Source organism: Capsicum annuum, chromosome 5 (genome assembly GCF_002878395.1).
Source record: "Capsicum annuum cultivar UCD-10X-F1 chromosome 5, UCD10Xv1.1, whole genome shotgun sequence".
In the NCBI taxonomy this organism is placed as follows: domain Eukaryota; kingdom Viridiplantae; phylum Streptophyta; class Magnoliopsida; order Solanales; family Solanaceae; genus Capsicum; species Capsicum annuum.
The window spans coordinates 58,763,437-58,774,973 of record NC_061115.1 but is presented as its reverse complement, the minus strand read 5'-3'; positions in this window follow the sequence as shown (position 1 = coordinate 58,774,973).

Genomic DNA, 11,537 nt, shown 5'->3' with positions numbered 1-11,537 from the left:
AGCTTATTGTACATAATTCTGCGGAATCTTCATTAGTAGCTGAAGTGAAAGAGAAGCAATATGCAGATCCTATTTTATTACAGCTTAAGGAGAACGTTCAGAGTGGTGCGACCAAGGAATTTGAGCTTACGCAAGAAGGAGTACTTCAGTTCCAAAACCGATTGTGTGTGCCGGATATAGACGGGCTAAGAAAGAAGATTATGACAGAGGCACATTATTCAAGGTATTCCATTCATCCAGGATCAACCAAAATGTATCAAGATTTGAAAGATATGTATTGGTGGAATGACATAAAGAAGAGCATTGCAGAATTTGTAACTGAATGTCCAAATTGTCAAAGAGTTAAAGTTGAGCACCAAAAACTTGAAGGTTATATGCAATGCATTGATCTTCCAAGATGGAAGTGGGACATGATCAACATGGATTTTGTTATTGGTTTGCCTCGTACATCCTAGAAGTTCGATTCTATATGGGTGATTGTTGATAGGCTTACCAAATCCGCACATTTCCTACTAGTTAGGACCACTTACATAGTTGAAGAGTATGCGAAGCTGTATATTAAAGAGATAGTCCGATTATATGGAGTGCCAATTTCTATTATATCAGATCGGGGAACCCAATTTACCGCAAACTTTTGGAAGTCTTTTCAGAGGTGTTTGGGAACACAAGTGAAGTTGAGTACAGCTTTTCACCCTCAAACAGATGGACAAGCAGAACGTACCATCCAAATACTTGAAGATATGCTACGAGCTTGTGTAATAGATATTAAGGGCAATTGGGATGATCATTTACCTCTTATTGAGTTTGCCTATAATAATAGCTATCACTCAAGTATCAAAATGGCACCATATGAAGCTTTATATAGAAGGAAGTGTAGATCACCAATAGGATGGTTTGAAGTGGGTGAAACTCTTTTATTCGGACCGAATCTTGTTTATCAAGCCATAGAAAAGGTTAAAGTAACTCAGCAACGACTAAAAACAGCCCAAAGTCGACACAAGTCATATGCGGATAGTAGAAGGAGAGGGCTAGAGTTTTCTATAGGTGATTGGGTATTTTTGAAGGTATCACCAATGAAAGAGGTAATGAGATTTGGCAAGAAAGGGAAGTTGAGTCCACATTATATAGGCTCGTATAAGATCACTCGAAGGTTTGGACAAGTTGCATATGAATTAGAGCAACCCCAAGAGCTCTCATCAGTACATACGGTATTTCATGTGTCAATACTTCGAAAATGCATCAAAGATCCATCACATATCACTTCTACTGAGGATGTGAAAGTTGTGGAAGATCTTACCTATGAGAAAGTGCCTATTCCTATTCTAGATCGTCAAGTTAAGAAGATGAGAAATAAAGAGATAGCATCTGTGAAAGTACGTTGGAGAAATTATCAAAGGGAAAAGATTACATGGGAAGCTGAGAAAGCAATAAAATCTAAGTACCCTCATTTGTTCAAAGATGAAGAGGAAGTTTAATAAACGGAGTTAGAACATTAACAAGTAAGTTTCTTTTTAATATGCATACTGTTTATGTGATGATATGAATATTAATGATGGACTTGAACTTGCTTCGGTTGAATAACTACACTAACATTCGAGGACAAATGTCCTAAAGGGGGGAAGGATGTAACACCACGTATTCAAGTACGTGTATTAGCGTATTCAAGTTCGTGTATTGGTCTTATTTATATGGAATTAATTTTTTTTATTTTATTTATACCGGAATTTATCCGTCGATGGTTCCATGCAAAGGTTATTGAATAATCTTTCCAACGATATAAAGATTTCCAAAAACAGATAGGTTTCAGATATAATCAAGAATGTTTGAAACTATAAAACGGTGGCCAGGATATTTGGGAATAGTAAATGTGCAGGAAATTTCCTACACAAACTACTGAGGCCAGCTGAATTTTTAGGTCAACTTCAAATAATCATAACTCCCTTAATATAATGAAATGGGAGAGGTGCAACCTATGAAAAGAAAGATCTTTGAGTCTTCTTTCCAATACAATTAGTTTCAACAAAATCCAACATCTCAGTAAGGAGTTATACTCGTTTTACTTCAGCCTATCAAAATAGAGTTTTAGGGTCAACTTCAAACGACCATAACTCCTTGTACAGGACGAACTGGGTGGCCTACTTTTTATGAAATCAAATCCCTTTGAATTATCCTTCCAACGATACCAATTTTACCCAAATTTGATATCGGGGCAAAGAGGTATGGTCAATCTACTTTAGCTTATCAAAACAGACCACCAAAGGATAGATTTGACATTATTTAACTTTTAAAGGCATTTTGGTCATTTTCTATTATATTATGGACGGGAATATATGTATATATACATGTATATGAGTTCAAAAACTCATTTTCATCATCAATCATTGAGAAAGAACAAACCCTAGCCAAATTTGACCTTTAAATTACTTTTGATTCAACCGTAGAAATCCCAAAGTAATCCGATAACTACGTTTGTCATCTCAAGAGCTTCGAACGACACCTATTATTTGTGCAAACAGGATTGCATAGTCAAGAGGTGAATTCTAAGGTATAAATATTGTTTGCCTTTGTTATTTTCCATATGTATATGTGTGATAGAGGATTATATGTATTGGTTACTATTAAAAGGTGATGGAAACAGGGTTATGGACTATTTTGCGTGGTTTGGTTGCATTGAATTGTGGAAGATGGATATGGTACTTGAGTTATGGAAGGTGAATATGGTGATATACTATTGAATTGATGATTATTTATGTCTATGGGTCAATTTGGTTTAATGGATTGGTTGGAAGGATAAATGAATCCAAACTTGATATTGGAGGATGTTGTATGAATATGCATGGCATGTGAATGTAATTGGAGTATAAGAGGGTTAAAGTGACAACCTTTATGGTGTAATTAAGGATTACTACTTAACCACTAGTTTGGTGAATTCAAATAATTGAATTGTAATGTTTGGTTGCTAATACTAGATTGCTATATATGTCCATTGTAGATAAGTAATCCGAAAAGACGGGAAGTCCATTTGGGACTAGTATTGAAGGTTGACAGTCAGTTATGTAAAGCATACTCTATACCATATCTTTGGCATGAAAGTGAACAATTGCTCTATTAAGAAAGTTTCCAAAGTTATTCAGTAACATGTGATCCATAATGATTTTGTATGATGTCCTACGTTACCAATGAACTTGTTTCCACCCTACAAGATGTCAAGACATTCCAATACTTACTTGTTTTCCAAATCTTACATGTTTTTTGCACTAATAAATGTCAGAAGGTATCTGGTTACTCAAATAAGATCCATGTGCTATTAATGACTCCAAAACGTTTCATTGATATTCAAATAAGTTCCTACTTCATTGTTATGACATTTATGACTCTAAAACACTTTATTGATGTGCCAATGAGTTCTTACTTCATCGTTATTACATTGATGGTCTATTTATGTCTCTTATTGATGTATCATTGTTTCAAAGTATCAAAATATAGTGGCGACCGAAATAATAATCTCAAAGATTAATTGAACTAAGTGATGGAAGTTCTCTCTTATCAAGTGGTATTCTAGGGGCATAAGCCTATCATGGGTCGATCCCTATTTATGTGTTTATGAGTGGGTCGATCCTAATTAATATGTACTGGAGGCAGCCTAATAGTCATAGTACAGTATAGTAATGATTACAAAGATGATTAGAACGAAGGTAAGGTGATTGAATAAATACAATGTACAGGTTGTCACAAGTTCTAGTAAGTATGGTCCACTCCTATTATGATTTATTCACTTGTTTATTATTTGTATTGAGTATGTGATTATCTACAGCTTTACATACTCAGTACATATTTTATACTGACATCACCCATGGGGGACCTGCATTTCATACTGCAGGCACAGACACCTCAGCTCATACACTGCACAAGTAGGAGCCAGGATATCCAGCTGCTTTTGGTGAGCTCCAGTTTGCTTCGGGGCTTTTCGTGTCATATTCAGTCACTTTTGGTATTGTATAGAAGTTAGTAATATGGCGAGGTATGTCCCAACCTTAGTTAAACTCTGTGTGTTGTCTAGAGGCTTTGTAGACCTAATGTATAGTCAAGGTGGTGTTTTGTTAATAGACGTGATGGCTCCAACGACTAAGTATTGTATATACATATATATGTGTGCTTGAGCTTATATAGGTGATTATTTCCTTTTATATGCGACATGATGCTGTCCGAATTTCGGGTTGTCATAGAGGTATACATGGAAAGTATAAGGTTATGAGCTGGTTCTCCCGGGCCTCCTCGGTTACGGGTGCCAGTCTGCCCCAATAGGATTTGAGGTGTGACAGCTAATGGATTATAATGAGATAGGTCATATGATTTTGACCGATTACTATTATTATGAAGTTCTAATGGACTAGTGTTTCTTGATGTTTTATTTTATAGGTTCCAAGTGAGAATTGTATGTAAGGTGGGTTGTCAAATCATGTGTAGCACTAGACATTAAGTTTGAACAGTAGATGTTTATCAAGGTGGATGTAATAATTTCTTGGTTAGTGATGCTAGTTATATGGAAGTGATCTAATAGGCTTGAACAGTATGTGGAAGAGTTTGAGTCCATTTTAATTCGTAATTAAGTATGATGTTGTATGTGTGATGAAGAAGTATGCCCAAGGTGAGATGGGGTTGCATTATTTTCTAAGGTTATTATGTGTTATGTGTGGTTAGTAGTATCATTGTATGGTTAGTAGTATCATTGAGTTGCTAAGAGGAAGGACACTAGTTATATAGTATGTGATGTTCTTAATAGCTAAGTTAAATAGTTGAGTTATGGATAGATAGTGTTGAGCCTTTTTGGTATCATTTTGATTCTCATAGTTTAGAAATATAAGTTTTGAGATGCAATATTAGTAGGCTATGATGGAAACAGTATTGTTTATTAAAGGTTGAAGATATCCGTGTTAAGTGTTAGAATCTAAGTTTGAAACTTTGAAGATTTAGCGAATAGAAATAAGAGTTGAAGCTCTAGATGGTGTGGACTCAGGATGTAGTAATACTCATGAAGATTCTAAGTTAGTAAGTGTTCAAGATATTATATGATGATTAGTGGGGCTGCAAAAAGATAGAGTTGTACCTTGGAAGGAAGTATTTGAAGTGGGTTTTACACTTTCAGGTGTATTCTTTCAGAGTAAGTTGTTATTTTCATGTATCATTGTGTTCCAGACTCTAGAGTGCAGTGAGTGTAGTCCCGTTTAGAGTTTAGTAAAAGGTTCCTTAGACTTTGAATGATGGCTTAAAGCTAAGGGGAGATGATAGAATGAGTAACTAAGTTAAGCTCTCAGATTCTAGTAGTTATGCCAGTATGTTTTAGAACATCAGAAAGTGAGGGTGAGGCTCAACCCATCCTTATTTCAGTATTGGTATTTCAGTTATCCAAATATCTACTCATGCCTTATGTGTTAGTTCCATAATCATAGTTCATGTTCATATACATAATAGAGGATCATGTACTCTCCCAGTTCCTAGTACGAGGAGTTCCAGTTCATCCAACAGTTGGAATAACATTCCATAAGTTCCATTAGTTAAATCACATTCCAGTTCATGCAACTCATGATTCATGTACTCATTCTTTACAGTATGTTCAGTTCCAGTACTTATGCAACACCCTTAACGCTCAGCGAAATTCAGATTTATATTATGTATGTCCTCAGATTAGATCTCTTTAATGAATCCATATCGCGAACACTCTTTTTCCCAGGCCTTGGTAAAGAGTCAAATTATGCTTAGTATCCCTTCATGTTTTAAGCCCTGGTATTCCAACCTTTTAGTGACCTTCCCTTAGGTCAAGATAGTGATGATGAATAGTTGCGGAGATGGGAGAGAGTAAATATGTTATAATGGGAAAGGTAGTTGTATGCTAGTTTTATGTAAGTGTATAAATGATGAAATATTGTGTAATGCCTCGAGTGTACACCCTAGGTGTCATACGGTGCTTACAGTACCAAGGGATGATAACGCTCAACTTACACGTCAATTTAGTACAGGGCGATCATCGTCAATATATTTATCCAACTTTGGAGTCGGGGTCGAATCCACGAGGAACAATGCGAGTGGCGATTAAACTAATTTGAAAGTATAGCTATAAGTTGAATTCAAACAAATGATATGAAAAGATAAAATGGGGGTTTTTGATGATCAAACAAATGTTAAAAGTTTTAACTTGCTTCAGAGCTCAAAAATTAAATTTCAATGGTTCAAATCAATGATAGAGAGGAACTAGGGTTGTGATCACTATGATTATTAATGCCCAATGAACAATGACAACAGTATTGGGTTCTCATGACTTGTGGTAAACACCAAATTACCAGTTTAGAAAGTCCATCTAAGTGTTTCTCAACCTACTTAGATGTTGAACTCCCTAATTCTCTCTAACTTAGGAAGTCATTCTATTCATACTAATTTTATCTCAAGTTGATCAATCTTGTTACAGCATTAATCATTAGATGAGAGCTTAACCTTCCCAAATCCTTGTTGATAATTTGCTACCTTTAGTTTATTTCTATGTTCGAACAACTCAACATAAGGCGGGATTTGTTGTTTACAACCAATAAATAACAATCATAACAAAGGAATTAACAAATTGTCCCCACAATTTGTAATCATCATTCAAAGTAATTAAACTTACAAAAGATGAAGTCTGAAGTTGATTCTCTTCTAAGTTCAAGAGAAAATTCCCACAACCAAATCAAAGAGTTGAAAAAGTTGAATTCTAAGTTAAGAGAGCCAAAAAGAAAAGCAAAACTCCTCTCCAATAAGTTCTGCCCCTCTCTTTTTTTTAGAAAAACATAACATATGCTTTAAATACTTTAGCCTAATTATGGAAACAAAATCATAGATCACAGTATTTTCTCAGACAGGCGACGACGTGTGTGATGTCTTATCAGGAGTCTAACGACTTATACGGAATGTCGTTAGCTCCTCTTCATTTTTGACAATCTCTGCTTTAGGTTGATGATAAGATGTGATGGCTTATCATACATGTGACGACTTATCAGAATTGTTGTCGCTTCTTTACTTCTAATCCCATTCCCTGCCTAAGCCTAACGATGAGCCTGGCGGCTTATCATACTTCTGACGATCTATCACAGATGTCGGCACAAATTTCAGCTGAAGCTCATTCTCTATCTAAGCCTAACGACAATCCTGATAGCTTATCACACTTTTGACGGCCTATCATAGATGTCGTCATGAATTCCAGCTGAATCTCATTCTCTATCTAAGGCTGACGATGAGTCTGATAACTTATCAGGGAGTTGACGACTTATCAGACAAGTAGTCAACTACACTTTCCTTTTTATTTTGCTTAAAATTCAACTCTTTTGTCTCAGTTGTTGTTGGTTTTATTCATCTTGACTTTTCCTGCAATAACAAAGAGAAACAATCAAAAACGACAAAATTTGCTTAAGACTTTGCAATTAATCTAAATTAAAAAGCTCAAATGTGTTTGCATCTACTCATACATCAACACCCTCAACTTAAAACAATTGCTTGTCCTCAAGCAACTAAAACACAACCAAGAGGATACAGAGTACATTCGACAGTCAACCATCTATATTATCTCAAAATATCTTCACCGTCTCCAAGGTCAATTAATTTAAAAACAACAACTATGCCTATTATTGAAGAACAACAATGCGACGCACAGGAATTAAGATATGCCATCAATTTAGCAAGAACAACCATGTATGTACCAAGATTACACTATCCAAATAAGTTAGAAACTAGCAGCGTAACTAGTGTGCCCTCACTACAAAGAAGTCCCACTTCACTTATATCAGACATCACATATGTAACCATAGGGACAATCAAAAGACACTCACTATCAGAATGAAGTTCCAATCAATGTATGCGAAATACCATAGGCTTACCCTTATTTTTATTACCAAGATTTCCAGACAAGTCAGCTAGGATCACTATAGGTCTTCTCTTTGGTTTGTAATGTAGGCTAGGGGCTGGTATGATACTCGATGATATTTAAAGTGACTAAGCCTCTTTGACACTACACTAGCTTCTGGGGTCTCACTTATTAACCTTTTTCTATTCTTCTCTTTTCTTGATCACATATATTCAGGATGGGTGCGGTCTTTTCTACAATCACTTCTTTTTTTTCACCACTTTTCTTTTCTTGATCTTTTCCATTCACCCAGCTTTTTATTCTTTTTATTTATTCTATCTTTCTTCATACTTATTTACATCACTCACCCCTATGGTAGGCACCTCAACTTAGGTTATTTTCCTAAGTCAAAGTGCACAGTGTCCAAGGAGGACTAGGGCTAAAAAGATTCATTGTGATACAAATGGGAAGGTGATAGGTATCACAAAAGAATTAGGCTATTCAGGCTCGAAATAGGGATCAAGGGATATTATGCATACATGGAAGGTCATTTAGGCTAAAAGTGGGCTAATATCAAAACGGCCTATGATCTTTTCCTAACCCCTATCCTTCAACCTAGGTAAGTCTAATCGGGCAAGTTCTAGATTCAACATACAAAGGGAACTAAGTAAGATCTCACACGCACATGGCACATAAGTGTATCACAAGTTACTACTTATCTAGTTCATACAATTGTTTAGCAATGATTATCAAGTCACTAATACCAATGCCATAAAAAGATTTACAGTAGTCGCATATAGATGCACATCACATAGTTACAATATAGACAATTGGAGAGGTATTTATCATTCCCAAAAAAATCAACAAAAATATGTCAACTACCGTAGATACTTATTTTTCTCCCAGTTAACCACAACACATCACAAAATAAAACACAATACGCCAAAACATGCTAGTTTTATTAGGAACAACACTCTGGGGAAAAGAGGCACGACAACAAAAACCCCAAGAGGACATCAACACCCATAAGTAGCCTCACCCTTAACTTAAAATCATGCAATGTCCCCAATACATCAAACAGAGAGTTAGAAACATACCTGTGTCACCATGGGTGCAAAGATCTGATGTCAATTACATAATACAAATACAAACAGCAAAAGACCTTGGGTTACCTCCCAAGCAACGCCTAATTTAGTGACGCGGTACGACCCAACTCAGCTTTTTCCTCCACGTTGAGGATATGAATTTCACCCCAACTTAGAGTCCATCTTCTTTCCTAGATCATAGGGGGTGGTACAAAAATTAAGAAGTTGAGTAATGGATTAAGCAAGGTAAACCACTCGGCCTTAAAGTGAGGTATGTTTATATGTTGCTTGTCTAATGTAAAATCAAGAATATAAGATTCTTGTTCCTCATCTTCACACTCTTCTACTATTTTAAATAATTCCACAGACAAGATATCATCTAAACATAATGTAAAAAAGTTCTTCAAATGCAGCCCAACAAATCCTACTTCAAAAGATACACTATCCTCAACACCTTCACTTTTATTCACCTTCTCAATGTTAGTCTCAAGATCAAGATGACAATCGAGTGGCTGCAATTCTTGTGTTTTCTCCATAAATTGGCTAATGTCCTTCTCATATTCTTCTTTGTTTAGCCATTATAGACATGGTGGCAGTGGTAACTCCTTCAGCTCTACCCACAAATGTGCTTGATTCTCTAAAATTTGTTTCATCAATTTGTCCATTTGAATAGTGATAGCACACATATCTACAGAATGATCACTTTGACCACAAGCCAAACACCAAGTTACAATATGTTCCCCAGTTAGAACAGTGTCCACATCATATTGTGAAGATCCCGTCCACGCACTTCCATCTAAATCTGAACAATTAGCCTCATAATGTGGTCCTCTACAATAATAACAAGAATCGTCATCACTTAAAAAACTATCAATGGAGGCTGACATCTCAACGAAAGTGTGAGAAAAAATAAAAATAAAAGGAAATAAAAAAAACTAAACAAATATTTACAAGTTTGAATTCAAGAAAGTAAGTTAAAACTCCAAACCAAATCAATACACCAAATTGTTCCCCGACACCGGCGCCATTTTTTATAAAGCTCAACTTACACATCAATTTAGTGCAAGGTGGTTGTCGTCAATATATTTACCCAACTGTGGAGTCGGGGTCGATTCCATGAGGAAAAATGTGAGTGGCGATTAAACTAATTTGAAACTATAGAAATAAGTTGAATCAAACAAATGATACGTAAAGATAAAATGGGGGTTTTGATGATCAAACAAATGTTAAAGTTTTAACTTGCTTCAGAGCTCAAAACTAAAATTTCAATGGTTTAAATCAATGATAGAGAGGAACTAGGGTTGTGATCACTATGATTATTAATTATCAATGAATAATGACAGCAGTATTGGGTTCTCATGACTTGTGGGAAACACCAAATTATCAGTTTCGACAGTCCATCTAAGTGTTTCTCAACCTACTTAGATGTTGATCTCCCTAATTCTCTTGAACTTAGGAAATCATTCTATTCATACTGATTTTATCTCAAGTTGATAAATCTTGTTACAACATTAATCATTAGAGGGGAGCTTAACCTTCTTAAATCTTTGTTGATAATTCACTACCTTTAGTTTATTTCTCAGTTCGAGAAAATCAACATAAGACGGAATTTATTATTTGCAACTAATAAATAACAATCATATCAAAGAAATTATCAAGATGTCCCCACAATCACTCAAATCCTAACCAACTATTAAATCCATGAGGGAATAACCATAGATCCCACAATCCTAGTTGTGGTTTTTAGTTCCACATGAGAAAGAAAGAGATAGAAATAATTGTAATCATCATTCAAAGTAATTAAACTTACAAAAGATGAGGTCTGAAGTTGATTTTCTTCTAAGTTCAAGAGAAAATTCCCATAACCAAATCAAAGAGTTGAAAAAATTGAATTCTTAGTTAAGAGACCCAAAAAGAAAAGTAAAATTCTCCTCCAATATGTTCCGCCCATCTTTTTTTTTTGGAAAACCCTAACATATACTTTAAAAACCTCAGCCTAATTATGGAAAAAAAATCATAGATCACAGTATTTTCTCGAATAAGAGACGACGTGTGTGACGGCTTATCAGGAGTTTGACAACTTATCAAGAATGTCATCAGCTCCTCTTTACTTTTGACAATCTCTGCCTTAGGTTGACGATGACACGCGATGACTTATCAGACATGTGACAACTTATCAAAATTATCATCACTTCTTCACTTTAAATCCCATTCCCTGCCTAAGCCTAACGATGAGCCTGATGGCTTATCATACTTCTGACGGCCTATCACAGATGTCATCATGGATTCCAGCTAAAGCTCATTTTCTTTCTAAGACTAACGACGAGCCTGACAGCTTATCACACTTCGTACGGCCTATCATAGATGTCATCATAAATTCCAGCTAAATCTCATTCTCTGTCTAAGGCTGATGATGACTTTGATAACTTATCAGGGAGTTGACGACTTATCAGGCCAGTCATCAACTACACTTTCTTTCTTATTTTGCTCAAAATTCAACTCTTTTGTCTCAGTTGTTGTTGGTTTTATTTTATCTTGACTTTTCCTGCAATAAAAAAGAGAAAACAATCAAAAATGACAAAAAA